The sequence below is a fragment of the Anabrus simplex genome, chromosome 1 (assembly GCF_040414725.1).
Source record: "Anabrus simplex isolate iqAnaSimp1 chromosome 1, ASM4041472v1, whole genome shotgun sequence".
NCBI classification, from domain to species: Eukaryota; Metazoa; Arthropoda; class Insecta; order Orthoptera; family Tettigoniidae; genus Anabrus; species Anabrus simplex.
Genome location: NC_090265.1, coordinates 291,188,225 through 291,216,019, shown reverse-complemented (window position 1 = coordinate 291,216,019; position 27,795 = coordinate 291,188,225).

The following is a 27,795-nucleotide window of genomic DNA, read 5'->3' as shown; positions in this document are numbered from 1 at the left end:
CTTGGATGAGGGAATGGCGGAACGTCGTGTTCTCCGATGAGTCACGCTTCTGTTCTGTCAGTGATAGTCACCGCAGACGAGTGTGGCGTCGGCGTGGAGGAAGGTCAAATCCGGCCGTAACTGTGGAGCGCCCTACCGCTAGACAACGCGGCATCATGGTTTGGGGCGCTATTGCGTATGATTCCACGTCACCTCTAGTGCGTATTCAAGGCACGTTAAATGCCCACCGCTACGTGCAGCATGTGCTGCGGCCGGTGGCACTCCCGTACCTTCAGGTGCTGCCCAATGCTCTGTTTCAGCAGGATAATGCCCGCCCACATACTGCTCGCATCTCCCAACAGGCTCTACGAGGTGTACAGATGCTTCCGTGGCCAGCGTACTCTCCGGATCTCTCACCAATCGAACACGTGTGGGATCTCATTGGACGCCGTTTGCAAACTCTGCCCCAGCCTCGTACGGACGACCAACTGTGGCAAATGGTTGACAGAGAATGGAGAACCATCCCTCAGGACACCATCCGCACTCTTATTGACTCTGTACCTCGACGTGTTTCTTCGTGCATCGCCGCTCGCGGTGGTCCTACATCCTACTGAGTCGATGCCGTGCGCATTGTGTAACCTGCATATCGGTTTGAAATAAACATCAATTATTCGTCCGTGCCGTCTCTGTTTTTTCCCCAACTTTCATCCCTTTCGAACCACTCCTTCTTGGTGTTGCATTTGCTCTGTCAGTCAGTGTACATTGAGAAAATAAAAGTTACATTACTAAAGTTTGGAAGCTTCCCCTCGGAATATCTTTCAAAGACAATTACATGTTTATGAACGGTCTTTCATTACCTTGTGCTGGCCCCGTGGTGTAGGGGTAGCGTGCCTGTCTCTTACCCGGAGGCCCCGGGTTCGATTCGCGACCAGGTCAGGGATTTTTACCTGGACCTGAGGGCTGGTTCGAGGCCCACTCAGCCTACGTGATTAGAATTGAGGAGCTATCTGACGGTGAGATGGCGGCCCCGGTCTAGAAAGCCAAGAATAACGGCCGAGAGGATCCGTCGTGCTGACCACACGACACCTCGTAATCTGCAGGCCTTCGGGCTGAGCAGCGGTCGCTTGGCAGGTCAAGGCCCTTCAAGGGCTATAGTGCCATGGTGTTTGGTTTGGTTCTTTCATTATCTTGAGCTGATGGTCCTCCCTACGAACACACTCTGGACTGGAGCGATAAGAAAGCCAACATGTCCCGAAATGTCACAGCTTTTATAGCAGAGAGGAAAGTTCCAGATTTCTCTGAGTCGAAACTCTGACACAGCCCATTTTCATTGGACAATCAAATAAATATCAAAAACCGTGATTGGTTACTTAAATAAATGTAAACATTTTCTAATTGGTTGACAAATTAAGTTCGGAGGAAGAGATAGAAGTGTTGATAACTTTAGAATACCAAGAACAATCAATAAACAATTCAGTTTAGGAAACAGCGTTACACAAAATTACTTCAAAATTTAGTTCTTCATTCTCGCACCAGAGGGCACATCTAAGTAGACAGTACTGTAGAGACATCATCTAAAAATATCCAAACTTCTTGCATCAAACAGTTTGACGACCAAGTTCTAGATGGCCTTGTCAAAGGCGCTTAATTTAAATGCACGGAGCGGGCGTACCTCCGGTACAATACTACTACTACTACTACTAATAATAATAATAATAATAATAATAATAATAATAATAATAAATTGATTTTCAAAGTATGCTGATACAGACTGTATTTTAATTCAATAAATTGTACGATTCATAAAGCGATACGGGCACGCGGCACTACGAGTAAATTGATTTGGATTAGTTTAGTATGTATTGTGCAAAATGTCTAATCAACATAAGTATGTTAATAGAATATTTTGACGTTGAAAGTTTAAAATCATAAGAAAGGGAATTACAACCATATGAAATTAATTTTCTCCAAAATATTTTCATAGATTGTGAAAGAAACAGTTATAATTATTCTAAACTTTTATCTCTTACGCTACATAAAATTTCCTTGTGTTATTATTATTATTATTATTATTATTATTATTATTATTATTATTATTATTATTTATAGACGTTGCAATACTGAAAATTTGACCAGGTAAGAGTCGTTAAATACATGTATAGGCCTACTAACACGGACATCTGAAATGTAAGTACTCCTAATGTCAGCATATCGTGTGCTGAGTGGTTGAGACAGTACTGTAGAATGGTGATCTTCTTAGCCAGTGGTAGGGGCTTCAATTCCGCTTCACTTTGGTGGTATTTGCAGGTGTTCAAAGACGTCGTTAGACTTACCGGCACGTAAAAGAACTCATGTGGGAAAAATCACGGCATCTCGGCTTCAATGAAAGCCAAGGAAGTATTTAGTATATCTTCAAACTATAATATTATTAAAATGGCGTAGGGATGTGGCGAACCCATCGCCCAGTGGGAAACCACTGCAATTAGCCACCCGAGTATTGGCGGGAAAACCATAACGATTCGGGTAAGGAGGAAATGCCTGCCCGCAGCCGGAGAACATCTTGAGGCCCTCCAGGGCTAACAACCTTGGTTGTATGTAGAATGAGCAATTTGCTCCAAGCTAAGCTAAAGCTTCTCAAGCATGATGGTAAAACAAAGACATGAAGTTAATACCCCAGGTGGCAACTTTTCAAAGAAATCCACCGTCGCCGACAAGCGACGCATGCATCCCGTTCGGATTCTGGGGGGGGATGCAACATCATGCTAAAGACGAGTCGGAGCGTCTTGGAAATCCTGAACAGTCACGAAAGCTGAAACCCATATCTAAGACTTTTTTGGCAACGTTCAACATAAACAGTTTAATCCAAACTGGTAAGATGAAACAGCTGACCAATGCCCTCCACGAAAATAAAATCGCAGTAATGGCTCTGCAAGAAACTCGCTTCACTGACGAAGATACGTTTGAGTCTGAAGGGTATCGGTTCTTCAAGAGCAGATCCCATAAGAGAGTAATGAAAAACACCCCTATCTTCGGTACAGCTTTTGCTGTCAACACCAGAATTCTTAGGTCAGTCTCAAATTTTGAAGCTGTTAATGATAGGTTATGCCTACTATCCCTGCGTTGTGCAAATAAAACATATACGCTGGTCAATGCACATGCTCCAACTAATGAACAAAACAAAAAAGACCTGGAAGACACAGATAGATTCTGGAACATCCTGGATGCCAGATTAGCGAAAATCCCAAAGCACCACGTCAAGATTCTATTGGGTGATTTTAATGCACAGGTAGGACGTGAACGGAAACACAGGAAAGTTGTTGGGCTCTACCCAGCACACAAACGAACCAACAAGAATGGAGAACGCCTCGTTGAACTATGTGATAACCACAACCTCCAACTGATGTCAACACACTTTCGTCACTTACCAAGAAAACAGATGACATGGAGATGCCCAAACAAAACAATAGGAGAATTCCAAATAGACCATGTTGCTATATCTCGAAGATACAGTCCGGAAATCATGAACGTTACCGTAAAAAAGGGAATAAACATAGACTCAGATCACTATGTATCAGTAATCAAGTTTCGGCCAATCCCCTCTCAACAAAAATAAGAACGAACCTACCATAATTCGCTTTGACACAAAAAAGCTCAGAGAAAGAGAGAAGGAATTCAAAGAACTTGCCCAACCAGTGGAAAAAGACTTCAACAGCACAAGAAAGCAGATGATACAAGCTGCAAAAGGAGTGGCGGAAATCAAGAAGAGGAAGAAGCACACGTGGTGGAACGATAACTGCGAGAAGACCTTAGGGGATCGTCTGAAGGCCTGGAAAAAGTATTACACCTCGAAAAAAGAAGAAGATTGGAAGATGTACAAAACACAACAAGCACAAACAGCAAAAATAATACGCAGTGAGAAACGCAAGTATGAAAAGGAACTACTGGACAAGATTGAGCAAGACTTTCGTAGAGGCGAGACCCGTGAATACTTTAGAAATTTTAAAAAGAAAGTACAAGGATACAAGGCACCTTCCCTTTGCTTTCTAAGGAAAGATAGAACTCTTGCAACATCAAATGAAGAAAACTGCAAAATCTTAGCTAAGTATTTTAACGACCTTCTAAACTGTGAAAAACCAGCCAACACCATCAAAACAAACAAACCAGTGAGCCAAAACCTGCCATCTTCTCCACCAAATCGCGATGAAATCAAACGCCACATAAAGAGACTGAAAAATAACAAGGCTCCTGGTGAAGACTCCATGATTGCAGAACTGTGGAAACATGCCCCGGAAGAAGCAATTGACATCCTACACCAAACCATTGTAGATATATGGGAAAAAGAACAACTACCAGAGGACTGGAAGCTAGCCTTAATCCATCCTTTACACAAGAAAGGAAATATAAGAGATGTGAACAATTACCGTGGAATTTCTCTTCTGCCAGTAGCCTACAAGATCCTGTCACTATCCATCCTTGAAAGACTAGAACAGCAAATTGAGCACAAACTCGGGGAATACCAAGCAGGTTTTCGGAAAGGCCGATCAAGTGCAGAACAAATACTTAACCTAAAAACCATAATAAGATACCATATGCTGAGAGGTCGAACCTATGTATCTACATTTGTAGACTTCAGGAAAGCATACGACTCCATCGACCGTGATGTGTTGTTTAACATCCTTGCAGAAATGGGAGTCGATAAGAAACTGCTGGCGATAATAAGGGCAACATTAACCAATACCAAATCCAAAGTAAAATTCCAAGGATGTCTTTCTGAACCCTTTGAGATCAAGACAGGCGTTCGACAGGGAGATGGGATGTCACCTCTTTTGTTCAACTGCGTACTTGAGAAGGTAATACAGGAGTGGCGAAAGACGTTAAAAGAAAGAAACCTGTACAAACCCGTAAGGATTGGGACAAAGAAAAATGGAGTGGAAATAGATTGCTTAGCGTTCGCTGATGATATAGCCCTTATGGCAGAAAATTTTGAAAGTGCAACAGAACAGATCAATGTGTTGAAGGAAGTAGCAGAACAAACAGGTTTACAAATTTCCTTTCAAAAGACAGAAGTAATGTCAAATATCAAAGATGATACGGCACAACTAAACACCAAATATGGAACGATAAACCGTGTTAGTAAATTTAAATACCTTGGGGAATGGATTCAGCAAAATGGACTTGACAAAGAGGCCATAGCAGCAAGAATCAAGAAAATGGAAGTCACTTTCCAAACCACCCGCAACATTTACAACAAAAAGTGCTTTTCCCTGAACACAAAAATTCGTCACTACAACACTGTCATCAAACCAGTATCACTGTATGTATCTGAATGCCTTATCCTGTCCGAGAAATGTTTGCTTGCGGATTTAGAGAGGAAAGAAAGAAAGATCTTACACACCATACTTGGTCCAAACTACAAAAATGGCATCTACATTAGAAAATCCAGGCAAGAAGTATACTCTAAGATAGAGAAGATCACGGACACAATGCGTAAAGGCAGAGTTCGCTTCTACGGTCATATACGACGGATGATCGACTCTCGATGGACGAAACGTATCTTCAGTATATTTGACGCAAAACCAAAAACGGCAATGCCATGGTACGTTAATGTCAAGAAAGATCTTAAAGAACTGGGCCTACAACCAGAAGATGCACAAGACCGAAATCTTTTCAGAGCAGCCATCAAGACTTTTGAGACTTTCCGGGACGAAAAACGGGCAACTGGTGCTAAATGGACAGACGAACGTCGTGCTAAACACAGTGAGCTAATGAAGACGATGTGGATCAAGCGAAAGATGAACAAATGCCAGAATGTAAAGTGAGGCTTATCGTGGTCCCTAGTTGGCCGATTAGCGAAGTTGAATGAATGAATATTATTAAAAAAACTGTGCCGGAATTCGACCCCGAAAACCGTAGGCTTAAGTGGCTACAGCCTAACGAACTGCGCCAAAGAGCCAGCAGAATTTTATTGATTAGTGAAACAGGAACTTATATCTCCTCCAATTGTTATTATATTGTATCAGCAAATTCCATGAAATAAGAATACCAGTGCTGAAGAATATAACTGCACGTGGCAGCAGTACATTACATTTTCTAAAGCTGGAATGAGAAATATCCCGGCCTTCTCACCTTAGTGAGAGAGCAAGGCATTTGAAATGATTTCCACAGTGGAAGGAGAACGATAACCTGTAGCGATTCATTAGGTGGAATGACTGCACTATCTTGTCATATCTGGAGTGCGTGCCGACTAATGGCTGCCGCTTCCCTTCTCTAGCTCTCGCCGGCTCTTCCTCTCCTGTACAACCAGTTACCACGATCTTATCACTCCCACAGAATACGAAAAATACCGTATTATTTTATTTTGCGTGAATATAATTTCAAACCCATTTTCTAAATGTATGTGATTCACGAATTATATTTCTATTGGAACATAGAGCAAAAAAGACCATGACTTAATGTGAAAGTGTAGATAGATTATTACATTTTTATGGGATCATGTTTCTATTTCATTTCTTTTTGGTACAAGAAAGAAGTTAACGGTTGTGGTTTATCGATGGACCACCTTGTTGAAGTGCTATAGGAAATTTAGCAAAATAAATAACTGGTTTATCCTTGGCGTAACAACCGAGAGCGACATCCTTAACTGTCGAGCGTTTGGCACAACTGCACCTTACTATAATATGGATTTGGGGACAACTAGTTACCATGTTGGCCTTTGCTCCGAGGAGTTTTGGGTTCGATCCCTGAAGAGTCGGGAGTAGAATAATAAGCGGGTTCAGCGGCCACCGCCACCGCAGGCTCCCAGAGGCCACCTCCACCACCACCACAGCCAGAGGCCTCCCAGATGCCTCCTCCACCACCACCACCACCACAGCCAGAGGCCTCCCAGAGGTCTCCTCCACCACCCGCGGGAAATTTGAATTTGTAAACAAAGCCACGTGCTTTTTGACAGCTGTCATCGACAACAACGCATCGCTAACCTCAGTACTGCCATCTTGACGGGCCTAAACCTCAGTAGTACCAACTTAACCTAACTAGCGCGAGGTAAACAAAGCCACGTGTTTTTTGACAGCCACGTGCTTTTTGACAGACAACAACGCATCGCTAACCTCAGTACTGCCATCTTGACGGGCCTAAACCTCAGTAGTACCAACTTAACCTAACTAGCGCGTGGTAAACAAAGCCACGTGCTTTTTTGACAGCTGTCAGCCGCCATCTTTAAACCACAGAGCACTGTGCTGCCCTCTTTATCGTAGTAGATGTAAAATTCGTCACCTGTCATCGGCAGTGCTGCCATCTTGGCGGGCCTAAACCTTAGTGCTACAAACTTAACCTCACTAGCGTGAGATAAACAAAATTCACGTGCTTTTTGACAGCTGTCTCCAGCCATCTTTAATCTATAGAGCACAGTGCTGCCCTCTTTAGCTACTTACCTTTGAAATGTGGTGGCGGATAATTTGAAAAATGCTTTTTGACAGCAGCCATCTTGCATCGCAAACCTCAGTGCTGCCCTCTTTAGCTACATACCTGTGGTGGCAGACAATTCCACGTGACAGCAGCCATCTTTGAGCACAGTGCTGTCCTCTTTGCGGTGGCGGCAAATTCCACGTGCTCTTGTTTGGAAACAAATTCACGTGCTATTTTCTGACAGCTGTCATCCGCCATCTTGCATCACAAACCTCAGTGCTACACTCTTTAGCTAGATACCTTTGAAATGTGGTGGCGGCAAATTCTACATGCTCTTGTTTGGAAACAAACCTATGCGCTTTTTTGACAGCTATCATCCGCCATCTTTAATCCAGAGAGCACCGTGCTGCCCTCTTTAGCTACTTACCTTTGAAATGTGGTGGCGGCAAATTCTACGTGCTCTTGTTTGGAAACAAACCCATGTGCTTTTCTGACAGCTGTCATCCGCCATCTTTAATCCAGAGAGAACAGTGCTGCACTCTTTAGTTGAAATGTGGTGGCGGCAAATTCCACGTGCTCTTGTTTGGAAACAAACCTATGCGCTTTTTTGACAGCTATCATCCGCCATCTTTAATCCAGAGAGCACCGTGCCGCCCTCTTTAGCTACTTACATTTGAAATGTGGTGGCGGCAAATTCTACGTGCTCTTGTTTGGAAACAAACCCATGTGCTTTTCTGACAGCTGCCATCCACCATCTTTAATCCAGAGAGAACAGTGCTGCACTCTTTAGTTGAAATGTGGTGGTGGCAAATTCCACGTGCTCTTGTTTGGAAACAAACCTATGCGCTTTTCTGACAGCTGTCATCCACCATCTTTAATCCAGAGAGAACAGTGCCGCACTCTTTAGTTGAAATGTGGTGGCGGCAAATTCCACGTGCTCTTGTTTGGAAACAAATTCTACGCGCTCTTCAGCTGTCATCCACCATCTTTAATCAACAGAGCACCGTGCTGCCCTCTTTGTGGTGGCGGATAATTTGAAAAATTCTTTTCGACAAGCAGCCATCTTTAATCCAGAGAGAACAGTGCTGCCCTCTTTAGCTACTTACCTTTGAGGCGGTTAATTTGAAAAATTCTTTTCGACAAGCAGCCATCTTTAATCCAGAGAGAACAGTGCTGCCCTCTTTAGCTACTTACCTTTGAGGCGGTTAATTTGAAAAATTCTATTTAACAAGCTGCCATCTTTAACCCTTTATAGGGCAAAACTATTTTTATGAAAAATATCATAGGACGCATAATGTATATGTTCACGGTTATCCTCCAATATAGTTTAAATGTTTGAGATATATATACAGTTTTTAAAACACGGTTTATTCCTAATAACTGAGGTCAAAAAATCGACCACAATCCATTTAGGGAAGTGGTTTGGACATTCATGTTTTGTGGTTGATAAATAAACCATAAAAATAAAATAATTAATTTGAACGTTTATTGTAATTTCCATGTATATTTCTGATATAATTGGACAATATATATTACTTGAAGATATAAAAAGAAGGAAAAGACCTTTTTACAATAACGCGAGCACTTTGTCAACACAAAATCAACTTGTGAATGTTGATGTCGTGATCGGATTCGAAGTCTGCAACCATTGATCTATCTCCACTCAAGCCTAGTACTTCGTTGTCTGTCGAATATGTTTGCTTTGCCGCAGGAAATGGACGACAATCCTCAGCATTAGAATCGCCCTCCAAATCTGACTAAGAAGCTTGTTCTTCTGTTATATCGAAAATATTGAGTAGTGCTCCCGCATCCAAGCAATCAGGCCTCCTCGCCATGACTGTAGCCTACAAAAAATCAACAGTTTGATATAGTTTGATAACCGGGTGAACAATTATATAAACAGTTTTGTTGTTTCAGAAGTACATGCTGCGGAGTGAAACAGCACGCAATGATAAAGAATTTTGTGTTCACAAGGAATCATGGTGGCCAATGGAACACTTGACACCACCATAAACAAAATGCTATAACAAGTCAGAGCAACACATATGGCGACTATATATTTGTTGAACTAACTGACAACATAGCGCTGATATTTATTTTGATAAGCACATGTTCCTATCTATCACTGTGAGTTTAGAATGAACATAAAAATTATGGCATGAATTTGAACAAAGTGAGGTTACGAATGCATGGCCTCTTTCTAGGATATATAACTAAAATGCTACAACATCTGTTGTGCTATTTCCACGTAAATATGGGAAAACATACATTTCAGATTACCTTAGAACCACTATATACAGGAATAAATGAAATATTATTGAATAAATTTAACTTGCCTCATGAGATGATCTACTTCCATGCACAGTGGGTGAGCTGAATGGATTGTGGTTCAGTTTTCAACCACAACGTGCATTGCGTTCTACAAAGTGCTGCTCTCTGTTTACCAGCGCTTGGAAACACATTGTGGCTGATTTTCCGACCACAGAACGTTCCATGCCAGTAGCCTAACACCGTTAGGCTGATATTTATAATATAATGTAAGAGAAATTGAACCTTAAGTGGTGTGGTTGAAAATTCGACCACAAACCTATAAAGAGTTAATGAAAAGAGCATCGTGGTGCTATCTTGCGGGTAAATTTTACGTCACAGCTGTCATCCACCATCTTGCATTGCTAACCTTAGTGCTACCCTCTTTAGCTACTTACCTTTGAAAAAAAATCTATTTGACAAGCTGTCACCCGCCATCTTGCATCGCAAACCTCAGTGCTGCCCTCTATGTGGTGGCGGATAATTTGAAAAATCTTTTTGACAAGCAGCCATCTTTAATCAACAGAGCACCGTGCTGCCATCTTTAGCTACCGCCATCTTACATTGCTTACCTCGCTGCTGCACTCTTTAGTTGAAATGTGGTGGCGGTAAATTCGAACAAGTTTAATCACGCATCGGGAAAGCTAGAGTAAGCACGTGCTGCAGTGATGACGTCATCATGCATGTTTAGACTTGTCCGTTTTCTTAAGAGTAAGTCGGTGTAAAGGAATATGGTAGTGGTAAATTCGAACAAGTTTAAACATGCATCGGGAAAGTTAGAGTAAGCACGTGCTGTTGTGATGACGTCATTGTGCATGTTTAGACCTGATCGTTTTTCTTAAGAGTAAGTCGGTGTAAAGCAATGCAATAAGTACAGCATTTTTTGAATGCGATCAAATATTTATTTACAAATGTACTACAACAGTGTTCGTTTTTGCTGCTGACAAGGTTGGTGTGCTTCTTAACAACGTATGCTTCTGAAATGCCTCCTGCAACATTCAAATTAACCAAAACATTTAGAAATATATTATACTAAGTATGTTATGCTTTACGGAGATCATATACTTCTTACCTTGCTGTTATTCCTTTTCGGAATCATCATCATCATCATGAGGTACTAGAGAAAGTTCATTCATACACTGTGTACAGTGTTCAATCCTCGGATTTGGTCCATCCCAATCATCATCACCATTTTCTGCTCGATGCTTGTAATGTCGTTCACAAGTTCTGCATAATGCTACTTCGATCGACATCTTACTGTGTAGAGGAAGGATGTCCCAAAAATAATGTACGTAAGAGGCAGCGTACGTATATAAAAATCCTGGTGGTAAGTATTGAATAAGATGTTTCGGCATCGACGATCTATGTTTATAGAACATCTTAAAAGCCTCACTCACTCGTGAAAGATAAATAAGATGTTGCGTATGAGCATGCAAACAGCATGCACATTTACAGTTTTGTTCCATAGCGTACGATGTCGAAGCACACACTAATGAAAATGATAAAGATCTATTCTTATTTATAGTCTCGTAACAATATTCGTTAGCGGATGGTAAGTAACATCACTCATATGAATAATAAGACAATAGGCTGCTGTGTTAGAAGGAATGTTATAAGATGTTTCAAATTCTAAACGAATATCAACTGGAGATTCTTTTATAGATTCTTCATGATAAGAGCAGTCTATAACTACAATCGGTGCTTTATTTTTAAATTCTTGAGGTGTAAATAGCGGACGATCTTCTTTCTGATAATACGATGATTGAAATTTACAAAACATGTCATAGAGCATCCCAAACTTATTTTTCTCAAAGTTAATGTCGATGTTTTCGTAGGGATACGTAATTCCGTTGAAATATAGTCTAACGTGTCTTAATTTACAGTGATCAAACAGTGAGCTATCTTTTTCGTGATTGAATTTACGATTACTTTGAAATCCAAAAATAATGTACAAGGGCTTCTCAGTAAAACGTGATGTTTTAACAGCCCAGCTATGCTTGTTTGTAGGTGGTAACACAGGATATTCATGCAGCTCCCAATTTCTAAAACGTATAGGTAATGGTGTATCATTTTCTACAATCTTGAGCAATCGAAGTTTTTCACGATCAGATAAGGTTACATGTGGAATCCGCCACAGTATACGATGCAGTGTTATTTTCGATTCTACAGGTGTTTCTACTGCTTTAAGAGAATTGTAATCACTTCGATCACGGATTAGAATAAGCTCTTGTTTTGCGTTGATTATAATACGTGTAAAGTCTTCTGCGAATCCAAAAATATGTTTCAGTGATAACATACCCGTAAAAGTTCCATCCTCATTAATCATCCAGTTGTTAGTAGCTTTTGGACACTATCCAGCCATCCGCAAAAGATTACTTTCTTCATCACAGAAAGAAGGGTAGAGTTTCATTGCACTTATAATACCAACATTCTTCGTTCGATCTATTTCAACATTATTTACTTCATATCGCGCTTCAGAAAAGAGAAAAGCTAGAGCATGGTTGTTTAGTTGTGAAGTGCTTGGTCCACTTCCATCAGACTTTTCTACTCGTCCTTCAATATAGAGGTAGCTTTCGTGTGGTAAGGTGTAAACATCTGGTTGATTAATAATAAAATGTATTTCATCATTGTTATTTAATCCAAACGTAAAAGGTTGATAGGAATGAAGCTCACTTCGTACTACACCTTCACGACTTTCTACTGTATTCGTAATGTCTAGCATTTCTTCCATTCTGTTATAGTAGTGTATATCCTAAATCTTGGAGTATCTGCTTGTGGGTATCTGTTAACTCGATGAGTCTCTGCACACATGTAGTATGTCTTCGGAATGTACACCGTGTTTTATAGATGGTTTTTCATACTGGTTTAAGATGTAGTTTGTAAGCTACGTACGCGTACTGATCTAAATGAATAAGCTGATTATGTTTATTTACAAGTCTAAGAGTAATGTTGCTAATGTGTTTTACAGACACAGGATGATAAAAAACTACTGCTGGTTTCTCACAAATAGTATATCCATGTTCCTCTGTAACAATAAAGTCGTGCAGGACGTGCGAAGGTTGTAGATTACTATTCAAGTCTGTAATAATATTACAAGTAATGTTCACATTATAATCATCGAAGAGTTTTATAGGTTGATCAGACTCGTAACGTACGTTCGGTAGGAGCTCCCTCGATGAAAATCCAAGCAGTGGTCCAATCGAATCAGGTTGTGATTTGAAGTCAATCTTAAATGATGATTCAATAACACATTTATGTGTAATGTTGCTTATAGTGATTGAGAACTTGTAATTATTATTACTAAAACTATCTTCCCCAAACTGATCAATTAACGTACTTTCAATATAGTCGTGAATATCGTCTACTGTATAACTACCTGAGGGTAGTGTTAGCACATACTCATCGTAATAGAACTTGTTTACACCATCACGCACATTATAGATTTTATTGTAGCTTTCAAACGATACTAGTCCAAGACTATGCGGCTGATAGCTAAGTTCGATTGGTGGATTAAAATAGACGGTTGTTTCAGGTCCTTCTCCACGTACAGCAAACGTTCTTTCACTGTTCGTCACCACGTAGACACTAATGCACTTTCTCTACTGTCTGGGTTTGATATAAGAACATAAGACATAATCGTCCGCACATGCGTGTATTAAAGTTTTGCACACAGTTTTTATTGTAAACAATGTCCGCACGGCTTCCGAAATAACGTATGAGCTCAAAAGGAGGAGGTAAGTCTCCATAGTTATCAAAATACCATACTTTAGATTTACGTTTTACATAAGCAACGTAATGAGTTCCAGGTCCACGACTGTCGTCCAAGTTAATTACAGCACTTTCACGTTCACGTGGGCGTGCTGGTAGTTGATCGCGCATATACACTCCTCGAAAATAATGAATTCCTAGTTGTTTAGCAAACGTAAAAACTTCATCATGCGTTAGAGCTCGATATGGCAGTGCATTCAGTAGACGTTTTTTGGAGAAATGTAGATACCAAGCCCTTTCTTGTATGGCGCTAGCTTCATGTTCATACCTTTGCCTCGTAACGCAATTGCCTCCATCGTCTTGTTATGACGTTCACTCTCTTTCAACTGTTGTTTCGCTTCTTCTACAGCTTTGACAGTTCTCGCTACAGCACTAGCACCACCTAGCAATGACCCTAAAGCTGCTAAGCCAGCAAACAGCGCAGGAAGAAATACTCCTCGTTTTGGTACAGGAATAATTCGTGCACGTTTACTAAATATTGCTCTGCACTTTGGAGAAATTCTCGCTCTTGCTGCGCGTAACGCTTTAGTAATAGCTACACGAGGATTGTATTCCCCTCGAATAGCTTTTTGCGCAGCCTTTATAACATCTTTCCATCCAACAGTTTTTACTTTCTTCTTCTTCTTCTTCATGTCGTTTGGATATCGTTGTTTTACCATGCTGGACACGACTTTACTAGTCAAGAGCAAATCATAAACTAACCGTTACCTCTTGTTTCGTTTAATATATATATTACTATTACGTACTTTATGATTCAGTTATCATGAAGATCATAAAGCAGCAAGACACGCTACCTGTCACCGACATTGTACCACATCTCTTACCTAGTTCTAGTACAACTACAGGAAAACGTCATGGAACGTTGTTTCCTTTTACTGTTCGATGTATTATATCAGGCCCGTCGGGATGCGGGAAAACAAATCTTTTACTCACACTTATTACTTCTGTAAATGGTGTACGCTTCGAGAATATTTACGTTTTCGCAAAGTCACTCTATCAGCCGCTATATACTATTCTACAAACTGTAATGCACGATCTAGTTAAAGATGGAATAAGATATTTTAAATTTAATTCGCATGAGCAAGTACCATCACCAGACGATGTGCTTCCTAATTCTCTTATGATCTTTGATGATGTCGCAACAGAACAGCAAAACGTTATTCGTGCATTCTTTACTATGGGTCGGCATAAATATGTTGATTGCATCTATTTGTGCCAAACCTATCCTCGTGTGCCTAAGCAGTTGATACGCGACAACGCAAATGTTATTGTGCTTTTTCGGCAAGATGAGCGCAACATGCGACATGTGTATAACGATCATGTTAACACTGATATGACATTCGATGACTTTAAACGTATGTGTGCTAAATGTTGGTCATTACACCGTTACAGCTTTTTAGTTATTGATAAAGAAAGTGATGTACAGCATGGACGATATCGCATGGGTTTCGATCATTTTATATGCATTAACACAGAATTACAGTAACTACTTGATTAAAAACCATCATCATGTTAACATCTAGCAAGGAGATCACAAAACATATCATCCAAGCTCGAAACAATATTCGACGGAAATTTAAGGAGCTTAAACGTATTCAAGCAGACACGGATTTATTTTTAAAAACACAACTAAGTACACCACTCAAAGAAATTTTGAATTCTACTTCATTACCGCAGTCTACTTCAAGTTTTGCTTCTATACAAACATCATATCATAAAGAGAAGCATGAAGAAGAAAAGCATGAACAAGATAAGGAAGAGAAGAAGCAGGATGTAGATCAAGAAGAGGAAGATAAAGAAGAAGAAGAAGAACTTAATGATACATCACCATCTAAGCGTGTTGAGTTTTTAACTACAGATGTTATTGCTGAAACACCTACTACATCGACGCAAAATCTACCATCTTTGTCTGAGGTTATGATTACACCAGAGTATCGCAATCAGTTTAGAACTTTTATTCAAGATACCTATGGATCTCTCTTTGCACCTTATATAGAAAAACTTTTTACAGGACAAACTGACACTACCTACGGTATTCTCTACGAAGATGACTGTTTCCGGATGGGAAATTCAAATGTTAAAATTAATAACAACAAACTCATTGTAAAAGGTGTTACCTATAAACCCACGAAAGGACTCTTAGAACTTCTTTTCTCACGAATACCTGACAAGGATATAATTTTACAAGATGATCTTAAAAATATAAAGCAATACTTTTTGCTACTGATGCAACATCACGTAATTACAAGAGAACAGAAGCTGTAAATGCGAATAAGAGTTACAAGTATCGTGAGTTTATTTCTAAGCTGTTTCCGACTGCACGTAGTCTTGATGTTATCTACAAGCCTTTGTTGCCGTATGTGGATGTAAGATACTGGAATGACCCAAACTTACTCATTGAACGATTACAACTTTTAAGAGCATCGCAAGAGGCTGGTCACACTGGTCACGGATCAGAAATTCTAGAAATAGAAAGAGAACTACGTTATGCCGGTATTATTTTGTAATGGCTCGTCAAGAGAAGATCTCACCTGTAAAGGTAAACATCACACATGAGTTACATAAACCAGCACGTCGTACCTACTGTCGGAGACGCGTTATTACACGAGGAAAAGATGATCTCTGGCAAGCAGACTTAGTAGAAATGATTCCATATGCCTCTAGTAGTAAGGGGTATAAGTATCTGCTTACTGTTATCGATGTGTACTCGAAGTTTGCTTTTGCACAACCCGTGCGTTCTAAAACAGCAGCTCAAGTTAAAGAAGCATTTAAACACATTGTTGAAGAATCGAAACGCTGCCCAAGGCTTCTTCAAACTGATCAAGGCAAAGAGTTTTACAACAAGGATTTTTCTTCTTACCTCAAGTTACTTGGCATTCCACACTACTCTACGTTCAGCAATCTCAAGGCAAGTGTTGTAGAACGCTTTAATCGTACACTCAAAACAATGATGTGGCGAGAATTTACAGCGCAAGGTTCATATCGTTGGATTGATCTGCTACCTAGACTTTTATCTACCTACAACGATACACCTCATCGCACTATCGGAACAAAGCCACGTCTTGTTACAAAGAATACACCTCGTATAAATGCTATTCATCTTGTAATTAAAACAGCTGATCCACGTCGCCATCGCTTTAAAGAAGGTGATTTTGTTCGCATCAGCAAACACAAGTCTATCTTTGCAAAAGGATACACACCTAACTGGAGCACTGAAATTTTTCAAATCAGAAGTGTTAAGCTTATAAATCCAGTTACGTATTTACTTCGCGATCTCAGAGGACAGCCTATTGAAGGAGGATTCTACATCGAAGAACTGCAGAAAACAAAATATCCTGATCACTATTTAGTTGAACGTGTTATTCGACGTCGTGGCAATAAACTGTATGTTAAATGGCTTGGTTTTAATAACAGCTTTAATTCATGGATTAATAAAGAGGATGTACTTTAAATCTTATGTGTGTTTTCTTTTAATCCTCTACGTTTCCTTTCTTCTAAGTCACTAGGACATGCTGTAGGATTAAACAACACCTGTAATATGTTTTGACAATTCATATTTATTTTAGAATATATATATATATATATATATACATTTTATCCTTTGTTTATTTTACGGTCTTTGTCACTCAGTTTTCGTTTTATTACACCAACAACGACAAATGCTGCTATATTCTTCTGAGCAGCTAAAGCACTAGGTAATAACACACACACACAGCATAACTTTACGAAGCAGATTTTAACAGCTACACGACATACTCTATGCAGGCAGCATGTAACTACATATCAGGCGAACGTGTTCTAGGGCTGCAGGGGAGATGAAGCACGAAGAAAAGAAGATCAATCACTCTATTGATGAGTCCACGCCCAACATGCTTCCTCATCTTTCTCCCAGCACGTTTCTTCACCTTTTCCTTGTTTACTCTCTCCACAGCCATGATAAGTGTTTATAAGCGAAGACAACTCGTTAGTTTTAGGTCCGTGATACAGTTTAATTAGTTGACATGTACGGCACTGTCTCACAGAAGGTCTTCTACCTAAACTCACGTGTTCATGATGTAAACTACACGTTTGAAGCTCTGACAAAACAGGATCTTGAGTCCACTCACGAGGCACCTTATCCCAAATCTTCTTTACAGCATTCGCAGCTACATTAACCAAAAATGCCTTTGGTAATGCATTTAACTCTTCTTCAGTAAAAGTGTTTAGTTTCTTCTTGCATGCATAAAACTTTACGATCGCCTTTTCAACTGCGTTACACTTAGTATCTGTTAGAAATGACATGATGTCTTTACTCTACAAATGTTTCTTTTACACTAAGGTTATTTCGACATTGCAGTTTACATATGTTGTTCACTTCCCGGCATGCACTGCAACACAACCAATCAAAGGGCATGCATACATGTTGTAAAGACTGTTTACTTGTTTCTCTACTATGCTCTTTCGGAAGAGTTTTAAATGATGGGCACCCCAATTCATGAATGTCGATAACTTCACACGATGATGGTAGAAAATCACGCAACCATTCTTTCTTTTCACAGCCCTTTAAAAGAACATGATCTGCTCTTGATAAATGTACATTCATCATTAAAGGTAGAAAACGATAAGGTATTCCTTTTTCTTCCCACTTCAAACCTAAATTGTTTTCAATCCACTGAGTCTGCTTTTTATCTTCATCTGTTTGCAAACAGTAAGGGAACGGTGGACTAAATACTAAACTAACAAGTTTTCGTGCCCACAACACACTGCAATCTAACACAGCCACCTCTTTAAACACAAATTTGTTTCCGTTTACTTTAAAGCCTTGCACATCAACTATTAATGTTTTCGTCATGTTTGCACTCCACTCTCTATCACTGTTTCTCGAAGACTAAAGCTTTTAGTCAACGAACGGGTTTAAACATGCACAATAACGTCATCACTACAGCACATGCAAACTCTTGTTTTTATGATGCATACTTATTGCATTCCTTTACACCGACTTAATCTTAAGAAAACGGACAAGTCTAAACATGCATGATGACGTCATCACTGCAGCACGTGCTTACTCTAGCTTTCCCGATGCGTGATTAAACTTGTTCGAATTTACCGCCATCACATTTCAACTAAAGAGTGCAGCAGCGAGGTAAGCGATGTAAGATGGCGGTAGCTAAAGATGGCAGCACGGTGCTCTGTTGATTAAAGATGGCTGCTTGTCAAAAAGATTTTTCAAATTATCCGCCACCACATAGAGTGCAGCTCTGAGGTTTGCGATGCAAGATGGCGGGTGACAGCTTGTCAAATAGATTTTTTTTCAAAGGTAAGTAGCTAAAGAGGTTAGCACTAAGGTTAGCAATGCAAGATGGTGGATGACAGCTGTGACGTAAAATTTACCCGCAAGATAGCACCACGATGCTCTTTTCATTAAAGATGGCAGCTTGTTAAATATAATTTTTCAAATTAACCGCCTCAAAGGTAAGTAGCTAAAGAGGGCAGCACTGTTCTCTCTGGATTAAAGATGGCTGCTTGTCGAAAAGAATTTTTCAAATTAACCGCCTCAAAGGTAAGTAGCTAAAGAGGGCAGGACTGTTCTCTCTGGATTAAAGATGGCTGCTTGTCGAAAAGAATTTTTCAAATTATCCGCCACCACAAAGAGGGCAGCACGGTGCTCTGTTGATTAAAGATGGTGGATGACAGCTGAAGAGCGCGTAGAATTTGTTTCCAAACAAGAGCACGTGGAATTTGCCGCCACCACATTTCAACTAAAGAGTGCGGCACTGTTCTCTCTGGATTAAAGATGGTGGATGACAGCTGTCAGAAAAGCGCATAGGTTTGTTTCCAAACAAGAGCACGTGGAATTTGCCACCACCACATTTCAACTAAAGAGTGCAGCACTGTTCTCTCTGGATTAAAGATGGTGGATGACAGCTGTCAGAAAAGCACATGGGTTTGTTTCCAAACAAGAGCACGTGGAACTTGCCGCCACCACATTTCAACTAAAGAGTGCAGCACTGTTCTCTCTGGATTAAAGATGGTGGATGGCAGCTGTCAGAAAAGCACATGGGTTTGTTTCCAAACGAGAGCACGTAGAATTTGCCGCCACCACATTTCAAAGGTAAGTAGCTAAAGAGGGCGGCACGGTGCTCTCTGGATTAAAGATGGCGGATGATAGCTGTCAAAAAAGCGCATAGGTTTGTTTCCAAACAAGAGCACGTGGAATTTGCCGCCACTACATTTCAACTAAAGAGTGCAGCACTGTTCTCTCTGGATTAAAGATGGCGGATGACAGCTGTCAGAAAAGCACATGGGTTTGTTTCCAAACAAGAGCACGTAGAATTTGCCGCCACCACATTTCAAAGGCAAGTAGCTAAAGAGGGCAGCACGGTGCTCTCTGAATTAAAGATGGCGGATGATAGCTGTCAAAAAAGCGCATAGGTTTGTTTCCAAACAAGAGCATGTAGAATTTGCCGCCACCACATTTCAAAGGTATCTAGCTAAAGAGTGTAGCACTGAGGTTTGTGATCCAAGATGGCGGATGACAGCTGTCAGAAAATAGCACGTGAATTTGTTTCTAAACAAGAGCACGTGGAATTTGCCGCCACCACAAAGAGGACAGCACTGTGCTCAAAGATGGCTGCTGTCACGTGGAATTGTCTGCCACCACAGGTATGTAGCTAAAGAGGGCAGCACTGAGGTTTGCGATGCAAGATGGCTGCTGTCAAAAAGCATTTTTCAAATTATCCGCCACCACATTTCAAAGGTAAGTAGCTAAAGAGGGCAGCACTGTGCTCTATAGATTAAAGATGGCTGGTGAAAGCTGTCAAAAAGCACGTGGATTTGTTTATCTCACGCTAGTGAGGTTAAGTTTGTAGCACTAAGGTTTAGGCCCGCCAAGATGGCAGCACTGCCGATGACAGGTGACGAATTTTACATCTACTACGATAAAGAGGGCAGCACAGTGCTCTGTGGTTTAAAGATGGCGGCTGACAGCTGTCAAAAAAGCACGTGGCTTTGTTTACCACGCGCTAGTTAGGTTAAGTTGGTACTACTGAGGTTTAGGCCCGTCAAGATGGCAGTACTGAGGTTAGCGATGCGTTGTTGTCTGTCAAAAAGCACGTGGCTGTCAAAAAACACGTGGCTTTGTTTACCTCGCGCTAGTTAGGTTAAGTTGGTACTACTGAGGTTTAGGCCCGTCAAGATGGCAGTACTGAGGTTAGCGATGCGTTGTTGTCGATGACAGCTGTCAAAAAGCACGTGGCTTTGTTTACAAATTCAAATTTCCCGCGGGTGGTGGAGGAGACCTCTGGGAGGCCTCTGGCTGTGGTGGTGGTGGTGGTGGAGGAGGCATCTGGGAGGCCTCTGGCTGTGGTGGTGGTGGAGGTGGCCTCTGGGAGCCTGCGGTGGCGGTGGCCGCCGAACCCGCTTATTATACTACTGTCGGGGATTTTAATCTTCAATGGTTATATCCTCTCGCTCAAGGCATGAGTGTTTGTGCCATCTTCAAAATTAAATTTCATCCTCGGTTACCCATGGGCATCACTTAGAAAGAACCGAGGCTACACGTCATTAATTTATACTGTAGTTATAGACGAAATGAGTCAGAAATCTGCTAGATTAAAAGTACAAAGGTCATCAACGGAAGACGCCTAAATCATAGAAATTTGCATTGCTTCGAGAAATAAAATTTTCTTCAAGTGGGCTAATGTAGTTTACTTGGTAACAGTTTATGAGGTACTATGACAAACTCGCTCATATTTGTAGTTCCGCAAGGATCATCTTTATGTATGAGAGCAAAACGAAAAGTTTTGCCTATAATAATCAGCCACAATAACAAAAATACAGGGAAATCTAAAAACAGGCATTGTTCTAAGTTCCTTTGAATATTTTTCCACATTATCACCACTGCAGTTCGGGCATTTGTCCCTTCACACTATTAGTTTGAAGATGCCACTGTTGTAGAATTCGGTCGATTATGCGTGAACAATGGCTTCGCGTCGTTGTCAGAAACGAACCTCTGGCCTGTCCGAAACTTCTTCAGTTGACCGATCACGTTATGGTGTGAGTGATTTGCGAGGCCACATCCCGATTGCTCATTGTCACTAAGGTCTTCTCGATCTCACAGCACCACCATCGCACACTTCTCGAAGCGAGAGACTTGTCTCCACACGTCGGTTGTATTTACCCATGGATCTCGATGTGTGTTCGTCTTTTGCTTCACAGAAAACGAATAATATTCTTCGCTGCTCTTAGGATGGTGGACGTGTTGAACACCAGCCATTTTCGCCGACTGACAGAAGCGCTGTGCCACGGAGCAGTCGAAAGTTCATGCGGGGTCGGTACAAACATACCCTGTTGCATCGAGCGTATATCCCGGTTACTCAACCACACTAATATTTTGGCTGAAAAGAAATAGGGATAAGGACGTTTCTATTTTCTCTCGTACCTTGCTTAGTCCGACATTGTGCTATACCTGTGTTCAGACAATAAAACTCTGTATCCAGTATGATGTTACATATTTTAAGCCGATAATAAATTTCCAGATTAATACAAAGTGAAGACTATTTGTGAGTCAACGTCCTTTACCGAAATTTAGTGTCTAAATCTGCATTTGACATGACGTCTATAAAATAGGGCTACACACATTCGAAATCATGTGTTCATATTCGATCTTATAGCTCCTGAACTACAGATCTGATCCGAATGGCTGAAGTACCGGTTGTTTGGAAATGTGAGATACGCGAGAAAATATCATACTCGTTGGGTCTCAGTGGTGGTGGTGGTGAGGGTGGGGGGGGGGGGCGGTTTGTGGGGGTGCTTTAAAGGAGTGACGATTTTGAGATATATAAGATTAATAACTCCGAAATCCAAAGACAAAAGGAAGTGGTTAAGATTCATAAAGACAGATCATCCTACGCTTTACATTCGTATGACAGAATGGTCCAAATCCCAAAAGAAATACACGGTTAGAGAAGGGACCAAACATTGAAGTTCAAATTTTTTGAAACGTCGATGATTTGAGCTTCTAAATATCGACATCTGAATGTAAAACTTGACCATCGAACGGTACATTTGTTGTAGGCCTAGACTTAGGCCAATTCGGGAAGAAATGAAATTGTGTTTTGAAAACTTATTCGGTGTGTGTGTGTGTGTGTGTGTGTGTGTGTGTGTGTGTGTGTGTGTGTGTGTGTGTGTGTGTGTGTGTGTGTGTGTGTGTGTGTGTGTGTGTGTGGGTGTGGGTGTGTGTGTGGGTGGGTGTGTGTGGGTGTGGGTGTGTGTGTGTTATTACGTAAATATTAAGCGATGGATTAATAATTATGAAGTCACGTAGGCACATCAAGTAGAGAGTAGGCCCATTTTAACCTTCGAAGTGGCGGTCATTTATCCTGTAGTGGCAGCGATATTTTACCGGTGTTGAAGACTCTTAGCATAAATTGTGTTAAAATCGTTGACATGTTATGCATACATAAACAGCACACAAAGTGTAAGACCAAAAATATATTTTACTTGTTTATATTATTTATTTTTGCAAAAGTTTTGCTGTATATAATATGTTTATATTTAGGTAAATTTTAAAAATGGCATATACAAAATGAGCACCAGTTCATAGTAAATAGTTTAGTACCGATATATAGTTTATAATACTGTTCTTAGCTGGAAAAATTTTACTACAATATATACAACAATTGTATGCTATCACTTGTACATTTCACTCAGATTCACTTGGGTGGGTCTTTCTTTTTACTCCACGATTGTCAGGCCTCCAGAAGTGCACTAGTTTATGATAACACACCTGGTGAATACCACCATTACATCCTGGATACCAGAATTTAGACTTATTATTCTTCTTTTATTGCAAGAACACAACACACAGGTGATTGTTATTCTGTGGCAATTTTTCGGGATAATGAGAGGGGCCTCCTGCATGACCTGTTGGCCTCACAACTGGAATTGGGAACTGTTCATTTAGCAATCCCCTAACTAAAAGCTTATCAGTGTTCTTTATGTACAGGACGTATGCGTCAAATAATGTCATATCTAGAAGATTTGAAAAATGTTGCTTCCAGTACCTTCTGGTGGGTCTGTAACAAGAGGCATGTAAAATGCACTTCTACACCTCCCATGAAGGTATTGTACTTATGAATCAGTAGTGGTTTCAACCCTTCATTTCCCTTTCGACTCCTTACAACATTGTCCTCAGTGTAACACCCCGTTGTGAGACAATAAACTGGTTTCCGTGTTTTCATCTCTTTATAAGAAACCAGTACAACGTCACCTTGGCTCAAGTAAACGGTTTGCCTAGGTTCAAATTTTGTACCTAAACAATCTGAGACAGTCCCTTTGAAGATTTATTCACTGTTCCTGTGAGGAAATGATTCAGTATTGCTGACATGAATGCATATCAACACTTCAGATTGATATCAGAAGGAAAACTGGCGACTAAATATAGCTAGCTCAGGTGAGACATAGGTGTGGCTGGCCGCTGAGTATGTAGCAGCTAGCACAAGACAGCGGGATTATGACGCTATTTTGGCAACGATTTACACTAGATTAGTGCAAGATGCTATTATACAAACTATTTCATGATTATGACCGAACATTTCTCCTTCGATGGATTAGTAATTAGCACATTTCGATAAATAATAATTCGATTATCGAAATAAAAAGGATTTCAAAACGCCTGGGGCAAGCGTTTTATGCGTTCGCCCAGTGACAACGCCTGGTATCAGGCGTTTGCCACTTGGAGGGTTAAAGGATCCATGATAATAAAAGCAATCAAAATAAGAATAACATTAGAAGCCGGTGTTTTGATGTTTGTAAGTACGGGTCATGAAAGCATCAATGGCAACTAGATTATTATTATTATTATTATTATTATTATTATTATTATTATTATTATTATTATTAGTAAGCAATTTCTACCTCTAGATGTGCAATGGTTTCAGTAAGGTATTGCACCCGCCCCCCACGTTAGATTCAGGGTCGCTTACTGAGTTAAATCAAGTGGGCATTAAAATATAAAATAACTGAGCAGCATGAAGGGTAAGAGAAGACGGGCGTCATATATTTGAATGAGAACAACGTTTTTCCTTTAAGTTTAAAACAAATCAAAGGGGTTTATTGAATCCCGATGATGATGAAGCATGATACACATATACAAGGTGAGTACAAGAATCGCTTTCTGCATCGTTGAGAATTTTTAAAAAATATATGTTTGTGTGATAAGATTGAGTACTACCATATTATATCGAATTATGTCATGACTTCACGTGTACGGAATACCCAGCTGTGTGTAAGGTTGTGTGGGTAGATAAGGAATATGTGTTCTGACACTTGCGTCAGACGACGAAGTTTAGGATGATTCGAAGTCAGGACACACGGTGTAAGATACTGATGTCAGATCATGTTTGTATACACGCGGATGCTTATGAATTGCGAGATGAATTAGGAATAACTCACTGTAATGAGAAAGGTATTTTATGTTGCGATTTGATGTGATATGTTAAAAGAGACGAGATTGTCTCGCTTGGCAGCAGCATCCTCTCCCATTTGTCATGCCCCTCCAGCTGAGAGGGTGGACGAGCGAGCTTGTAATACAAGCCAGCCTCATAGTATTTTGTGTTCTTTTGAACAACGCACCGTAATACTGTAAATCTTTATGTGTCCTTGCGGAGAGACTTTTGTCTTACCTCCTCAGCTGATTAGATACACGTCGGACAGGCCTGATCTGGTTTCTTTTCTTTCTTTATTTTCTTGCAAATATTTTTTTTGCTAGTTGTTTTACGTCGCACCGACACAGATAGGTCTTACGGCGACGATGGGACAGGAAAGGGCTAGGAGTGGGAAGGAAGCGGCCGTGGCCTTAATTAAGGTACAGCCCCAGCATTTGCCTGGTGTGAAAATGGGAAACCACGAAACCTACTATCTCCCGAATACTGGATACTGGCCGCACTTAAGCGACTGCAGCTATCGAGCTCGGTCTTGCAAATAAAATGATTAGTATGGCTTGCAGGATCCCTGCAGATATCGTGGACCCCTTTGTGGTCCTGGGCTTGTGTACAGCAATCTCACACTGTTGGGACAGGTGACTTGTGTCTCAGATGCATTGTGTATATAATATTTGTGTTTCTCATGTGCGATTATTGTGTATTTATTGTTCGGTCTTTCAGCGTCGACAATGGTGTTCCCGACTGGTGCGGCGAATTTGTGTGTACGGGTGGGGGTTCGATCCGAATCCAAGACTTCTGAAGCTGGTGTTGTTTCTATTATATTATGTAAAGTTATTATATTGGGAAATCAGTTTGTGTTAGGCTAGGTGTCACTCAGATTTGTTATAATTTCGGTATTATAATGTTGTTTGCCCAGTATAATTTGGGAATAGCTTCAGCCATTAACGCTCAGTATTCCGTACACGTGAAGTCATGACATAATTCGATATAATATGGTAGTACTCAATCTTATCACACAAACATATATTTTTTAAAAATTCTCAACGATGCAGAAAGCGATTCTTGTACTCACCTTGTATATGTGTATCATGCTTCATCATCATCGGGATTCAATAAACCCCTTTGATTTGTTTTAAACTTAAAGGAAAAACGTTGTTCTCATTCAAATATATGACGCCCGTCTTCTCTTACCCTTCATGCTGCTCAGTTATTTTATATTTTAATGCCCACTTGATTTAACTCAGTAAGCGACCCTGAATCTAACGTGGGGGGCGGGTGCAATACCTTACTGAAACCATTGCACATCTAGAGGTAGAAATTGCTTACTAATAATAATAATAATAATAATAATAATAATAATAATAATAATAATAATAATAATAATAATCTAGTTGCCATTGATGCTTTCATGACCCGTACTTACAAACATGATATAGGCATTTGGGCTTACGTAAAGAATTTCACCTTTTTTCTTGACACGGCTTAAGCCCAAAAGCCTATATCATGTCAATAATAATGTATATATTTAAAACACTAAGGGGAATTTTGTTACAGCGAGTCTGAGAGAACGGCTGAACCGATTGACATCGTAAAGCATTCTGATGAAAGCTCATGGCCTGTAGATTTGCAGAGTATCCTTAAAAGGATAAAAATGTTTGCTGTATATTTTTAAATTATTAAATGAAAATAAATGTAGCATTCTGCTTGGACAAAGCGCTCGTCTGTACTTCAAGACCGCCTGAACCATGAGAGCGCTGAGGCATGTGGCACGACAGAGGAGGTGGAAGGGGATAAGCACAAGCACTGGTCAGCTGTACTTCGGCTTCTTCCAGCCTGTGTTGTAGTGAGTCGCTTGTCTGAGAAGAAGCTACTCAGTGCAATTTTGCTGTCCCTTCTATAATTCTCCCTATATTTGCTAGCTTGAAGCAATTTCGGATAAATTTAAACGTTTTCCCCATGTCTCCCCTCCCTATATTCGTTAGCTTGAGTAATTTCGGATAAAAATTTTTTCTCATGCACTCATTTTATAATTAATGTTATTTGCTTGACGTCTCACTAACTACTCTTACGGTTTTCGGAGACGCCGAGGTGCCGGAATTTTGTCCCTCAGGAGTTCTTTTACATGCCAGTAAATCTTGTGACACGTGGCTGACCTTAAAAAAAACCGGACTGAACCAGGATCGAACCTGCCAAGTTGGGGTCAGAAGGCCAGCGCCTCAACTGTCTGAGCTCCTCAGCCCTGCTGTCGTTATTTCAACACTGTGGCTGTGAACTTCTTCCATTCCGTGAGCCGATCCTCCGTGTCATACAGTTGTGCTAAGTTTCAATTTTGATTTGGCCACATAGTACTCATGACAAACCAGTAACAACCTTCAATCATTAATTAAATCATTGACGTGCTCCAAAGAATAGCATAAATGTCAAGAATTCATTTTTAATCGATAGTCCCAGGGGCACTAGAAAACATTTAGGATATATAATACAAAAGTGCTTCAGTTTAGGTCTTCATGCTATATCAGTAATGTGGACAGGAATAGCCGCTGTTTTGATGTCCAACGGTTAAACAGTGCATATTACAGTCAAAATTGCTTTAAAGTTAAGTGAAATTCCGGTGTCTGGATTAAAATTAAATTCCTAGCAGCTGACGATATTCGATTAGTCCGGCTCAAGATGCGATAAAGCCCAATGGCAAATAGTAATCCATTGATGAGTGTGAATCGTCTTCTAAAACATATCATCGGTAAAGACATTCCATCCCTTCTGGTAGGGAAATTATTGTTCTTGGAGGAGATTTCGTAAAGGGTTTTGCCTGTTTAGCCACATGCTTATCGCCAAACGATGATGATTTATTATACTTGAATTAAATACTCTCCTCTTTGAACCTTCTTCAAAATACGCCGCTTACGTAAAATAT